This window comes from Chiloscyllium plagiosum, chromosome 10 (genome assembly GCF_004010195.1).
Source record: "Chiloscyllium plagiosum isolate BGI_BamShark_2017 chromosome 10, ASM401019v2, whole genome shotgun sequence".
NCBI lineage: Eukaryota > Metazoa > Chordata > Chondrichthyes > Orectolobiformes > Hemiscylliidae > Chiloscyllium > Chiloscyllium plagiosum.
In genome coordinates this window covers 67538324-67544716 of record NC_057719.1, presented here as the reverse complement: position 1 = coordinate 67544716, position 6393 = coordinate 67538324, and positions in this window count along the sequence as shown.

The window sequence follows — 6393 nt, the reverse complement described above, 5'->3', positions numbered from 1 at the left end:
TGAAACTGTACTCATTGTCATGTTGGAGTGCGTTAATTAGAGAGCAGACTAATTTTCGAGGATGCACTCTACCCTTTCAATGGTAATTTAAAATTGAAAATGATGTGGATTGTTCAAAGGCAGTCTGTTCTGGGGCACAGTCAGTTTTAAGATGATACTTCTCGATCTTTCATTATTATCAATTGTTAGAAAAATTTGCAGTTTGCAATATATAAAAGTAGCAAGTTGTTGTCACTCATTTCATACATTAAATTTTCATGGTATTCATTGCATACCCTGATTTTGTTGTGCACAATTTTAGGTCCATAGTGATTTAGGACTGCAGATGTAACATCTTTCTTTAACACTGTACCAAATATTTACACTTCCATTTAGGTGCTTACTGAGCATTAGCAACATGTTCATAAAATCAAGCAAAAGACCAACATATTTCTATGTTCTTGATTCACTTAACCTTTTAGATATTATTACAATGCATATGACACTGTTAATTCTACTTCCATCACCCCTTTCAAATATTGGACATGGATACTTTTTTCCTTTACGTGATGACGTTTTGATTGGCTCATCCTATTCAAGGTCTTGAGTTCAATAAGTGATTTGTACAATGTTTTCGTGTTAGTTTTTCAGTATCTATGGGCAGCAATTCTATCACTAGATGAGAGATGGGGTTGCAAAGCCAGCTTGTGTTATTGCTTTCTTAACTCATTGAGAACACAAATGCACATATGAATGTGGTTGTGCCTGGGGCTACAATGCAGCTTTCCTGCTCTCTAGTGTTCCCATTATTTATCAATAATACTGTGAATAGTATTTTAAATTATCTGAATCTACATTGCAAAAACAAAGAATTAAGAATTGTGTTTTATACTTCCCAAAATTATAAAATGACAATGATTAATAAGGTAACAGAATGCAAAAAGTTCAATTAAAAATAAATTAACAACCTTAATCTTTCAATGCATTCCCTCCCATGTTATTCACAGCCAGAATTTGTATTACCGTATTACTCTTAGTTATCAGGGGACACAAATATTGTGCTACTTTGTTATATTCCATGCTGTTCCCTATGGTGGTCTTCATATCTATATTGGCACATAACAATGAACGTCAAAACGTAATTTTTTTTTGAACTGCTTTAAGATATTTCAATGATGTGCTAAGGGAAAAAACACAGTTTATTCCATTTCTACTTATATCAATTATTTCTATTAATTCTTATTCTTTTGAGGTTTTTTTTATTCTTCTTTGTTTAATGACCTGGAGTACAACTAGTTAAGCTCACCCACAGAGTTTGGCAGAGTTTAAATGCTGCTGGGAGCTTGGCTTGATGTGTGGGCTGTCTGAATAATGGGACAATGTTCCATTAGAGACTTACTTTTTTCCTATTTTAATTTGGCAAGTTTTATTGTGACATCCAGTAAGAAAGAGCTCTGATTCTTGTTTTTCTCTCAAAGCTCAATTATTTTGAAAGAGCATATCACATAAATTGCAGGCTACCCAATTGTGAGGCAGTTTCAGTTAAGCTATGTAAGGGGCAAAAATGGCCACTATTGCACCAAGAGTAAAACAAAAAAAGTCTAATTTTAGTGGGAAACAGCTCATTGTTCAAGGGTCGGAAAATATATCTACCCCATTATGTTGGGCAATTTTGGGCATGCATGGTGGCTATTTAACACGATGTGATAACCATATGTTGGGAAAAGCTTACATTTTGTCTTGTGCAATGTCTTTTCCGAACAAAATGTGTTGGGTATTTTGAAAGAGTCGATTTGGTTTCCTGCTTATGACATCATTAGGCTCCAAGAAATGCATTGTGACTTGGGATGCCATGGGGATAGACAGCTAAGAAGTAAAAGGTAAATAGCAAACAGGGAGAAGGATCAGCCTGTTTTCCTGTTTGGTAGTTTGGAAGACTTTGAATTTGGACAAAGAGAAAACAGCCAACTCCCCCCCCCCCCCCCCCCCCACATTGGAATAGTTTCCTATTTGGCTGTCTTTAAACATATACTGGTGTTGAAATAGGTCTCTGAGAGTGGAGTGCAGAGTGAGCTTTTGAAAAGAATAGCTTACAGAAGAAAGGAAGAGTGAGAGATTGTGGATTGCACAATACTCATTGCTACTGTTGATGTGGTGCCAGAGCTTAGCAAACATTTAAAGGTGTTGGAGAAGAGAGTCTGTAGTTAGTCTGCACCATCAGGACTGAAATAACCTGAACGAGAAAGGGTTCATGGATATGCACCTTGTCAATAGTTATTGTGTCTAAGGACTTCAGATACAATACAGCTGCTATTGAATGCAACTAAAAGGTTGAAACAATTAGTTGGGGACTAAGAGATCTTACAACACAAAGTTGAAAAGACTATGAGATGACATGTGATGCCATATTTGTGCAGGATGTATTACATATATTGGAACTATGTGAGAGGAGTCTTTATTGTATAGAAAATTGAAAGCAGAAGTTGGCTTTTTATTTATTTCAACTGCTTTAATAGTAGCTTCTAAAGTCCCTATTATGACTGATTTTATCCTGCAGTTTCCTGATTTTTGTCTCCCACACTTTTAGAATGAAAGGTTACAATAGCCATTTCATCTATGGACCTTTCCTGAAAATAGGGAAATTGAGAAAATTAAAGCCAAGGCATTAACTTTTTCACTAGCCATTTCTTTTAAGAATGAAGGATGAAGAACTTGTCAGTGCAAAGCTTCAAATAATCTGCTCAGTAATACATTTCTAGGGACAGTAATTTTCTTGTGTTCCTCACTTCTTCTATTTTCTATTCACAGCTATTTATGGGATATTACGAACATCCTCCACAGTGAAGGTTAATATAATTCAATTATATGTTAATATGTTCAATTCATTTGTCAAATCCAAAATTTCCATTATTAATTCTCCAATCTCACTTATTACAGGACCAAAACTCTTAATGTTGACTCTTCTCTTTTTCAAATATCAATAGAAGCCTATGCTATCTTATATTATATTTCTAGCTAACTTTCTCTCATACCCTAATTTTTCCCTCCCTATTAATCTTTTGGACAACACGAGTGAGGTATCTCCCCAAACTTGTTCTTGTGACTTTGATGTGAAGATCACAAATATAAATTTGAGGCCCAAGGGTCAAATTTGTGCAGACCTCTTTAACAACTGTTGTGATTGTGCACTAACAAATTTCAACTACAGATAGTGTGTTTTAATTGCGAGCACAATTAGGGTTTAAATGTAATTTCAGTCACCCACCAGATGCTGGATATCTTGCCTCAGAATTTGTTCTTTTTATCTCTCTTAAGCTTTTTAATCCCCTACAAAGTTTTCCGAAACTGACTCTCAGACATCACCCGATAAGTCTAGTAAATGTTTGGCATAATGTGTTGCCAGTTTGAGGCAACAACTTTAGCTAGAAAACAGATGCCACAAAAATCAATTTCTCTCCAAGATTTCTGAAAATGTAACAAATGTCCCAAATTTCATGTAAATTTATTCATTTCTATAGAAGAAAGTTGGTGACACAATTTTCTTTTCTTTCACTTTTATTTTGCTGTTATAAAATGGTTTTTATTTGGAAGAAGAAGGAATCCTAAATCACCTGACTAAAGATCACTTAGCTTTGTGAAGTTCTGCTGAGCTATTAGTTGAACACATTTGCATCAGCCAAGTTGCAAAGAACAGACATCTAATGGTCTGCGAGTTCTTCACTGTACTTCCTTGCTTTTAATCAATATCTGCCATAAGTTTGATACTTTATCTTCTTCAAACAAATGTAATGGCAAAATGCAGCCAGATTGGTGTTAGGCAGATGCGCATGTTTGAGACTACAGTGTACAATTAATGGTACATCAGGATGCTCTCATCTTTACGGGGCACTTTCAGTCTCCCCCTATTATGTTGCATGTCCATCTTCTGATTGCATATATGACAGCAAACAGTATTGGCCAATTAGTTTAATGTTTTCATCAATCACAACATTTTCATCAGGAAGCTTAAATGGCCTCTTAACTGTGATAGACCAGTTGATCGCCTGTGCCAAATTCTATTATGATACATTCCTACAATTTCCAAGCCACCGATTATATGACCACCTATTTAGCAGCTGTAGTTTCAATAATTTTAATGCATTTATTTTTACCTTTTGAGAACAGAAGTAAGTTGTGAAATTAAGCATTATATTTTTTGTGTGATTTTGATTATATAAAAGATCAGTGATGTTATTTGGTCCCAATTCTTACACACCTATGACCAGGAATGTTGGGAAAGATGGGCACAGATTTGAGAGTCAGCAACAAATTAAAGAACTTTGAAGAGGAAAGTGGTGACAGTGCTGTCAATTTAAAAAGGTTATTTTGTCCTTGGGTGTTTTTCAAGAGGGGTCGTAAAGACAAAGGTGATGAAATGTCGAACAATGACAAGGGAGTGACTAGTTCTCCCAGTTCAGGTTTTTTCTCGTTTGATTTAGTTGTAACAGTGAGACACAGCTGGTTTAGCTGTAGCAGAGAAGCTGCTGCAGTCTAGAGAAATGTTCCAGGCTTCAGCAGATGATCCCTAATTGACTTTTCTCTTGGATATCTCTTTGGATGCTGTTCCCACTTGCCTGTAAGAATCTGTGTTTGAATTTACCTTTTTACTAAGAGGTGTGTTTATGGAATGCTGCAGGAATTGGAACAGCTCCTCAGTTAAGTTGCTGTATCAAGTCACTTGAGTTTCCCAATCGTTAAGTTATTCTAAATTCCATTTTCTTTTGTTCATGTTTCAAATGTAATGTTTAAATAAACTCTGTTTTGCTTAAAGCCAAGTGGTTTGACCAGCGCATCACACCTGGAGCACCCAAGGAGTCATAGATGTACAGCACAGAAACAGACCCTTCACTCCAACTTGTCCATGCCCACCAGATATCCCAATCCAATCTAGTCCCACCTGCCAGCACCCAGATTACTGCCCTTTAAACCCTTCCTATTCACATACCTAACCAAATGTCTTTTAAATGTTGCAATTGTACTAGCCTCCACTATTTCCTCTCGCAGCTCATTCCACACATTCACCGCCCTCTGCATGAAAAAGTTATCTGTTAGGTTTCTCCTCTCACCCTAAACCTATGCCCTCTAGTTCTGGACTCCCCCACCTCAGGGAAATGATCTTGTCCATTTATCCTATCCATGCCCCTCATGATTTTATAAACCTCTATAAGGTCACCCCTCAGCCTCCAATGCTCCAGGGAAACAGCCCTCATCTATTCAGCCTCTCCCTATAGCTCAAACCCTCCAACCCTGGCAACATCCTTGTAAATCATTTCAGAACCCTTTCAAGTTTCACAATATCCTTCAGAAAGAAGGAGACCAGAATTGCACGCAATATTCCAAAAGTGGCCTAACCAATGTCCTGTACAGCCGCAGCACGACCTCCCTGCGCAGCACGCAGCAACTCCTGTACTCAATACTCTGACCAATAAAGGAAAGCACACCAAATGCCTTCTTCACTATCCTATCTACCTGTGACTCCACTTTCAAGGAGCTATGAACTTGCACTCCAAGGTCTCTTTGTTCAGCAACACTCCCTAGGATCTTACCATTAAGTGTATAAGTCCTGCTAAGATTTGCTTCCCCAAAATGTACCACCTTGCATTTATCTGAATTAAACTCCATCTGTCACTTCTCAGCCCATTGGCTTATCTGATCAAAATCCCGTTGTAGTCCGTAGTAACCTTCTTCGCTGTCCACTACACCTCCAATTCTTTTGCCTTTAAAATAAGAGAAAGTTAGGCTCTGGACTACCTTCTTAAAATATTTTGAAGGTGGACATGCGGTGTCTGGCCTGGTCCATAACAAAGGAAGTTGGAGATTGAGCAACAATTTGACTCATTCTGTTCTTGCAATGTTTGGTGGTCTTCAGAAATTAGTGAAATTATAGAATTGTAAAAAGGGGGTTGGTACCTGAGAAGAAAGAACTATCAATAATATAAAATAACATGGGAGACAAGTAAGTTCTTCAGCACTTTAGTACTGATAGTCTTCTGTGCAGTTCTATGGTCACATAGTTGAGCTCTGAGGGGCATAAGGGATGCGATGTTAAGAGACAAAGTATAGGAAGTTACATGTTCAGGACTAGAATAGTGTAGGAAAGTGGCAAAGATAGTTGGATGGGTAGTCTTAATCTTAGTTTAAAAGAAAGTTCACGAGCTCCTTACACAGACATTACATCAGCATTCTCTAAGATGTATTGGAATGAGAAATGTTCTTTTAAGTGTACGGAATGCCACATTCCCCAGCAAATCTAAAGCCATGTATTTTGGAGATATGAAGCTTAAGATTCTGTGACCAGCTGATGCTGACAGGCATTTCTAACCAAGGTCACTGACCTTTCTCTGTTTCGAATTGTAAGTATTTGCAAAGAATCAT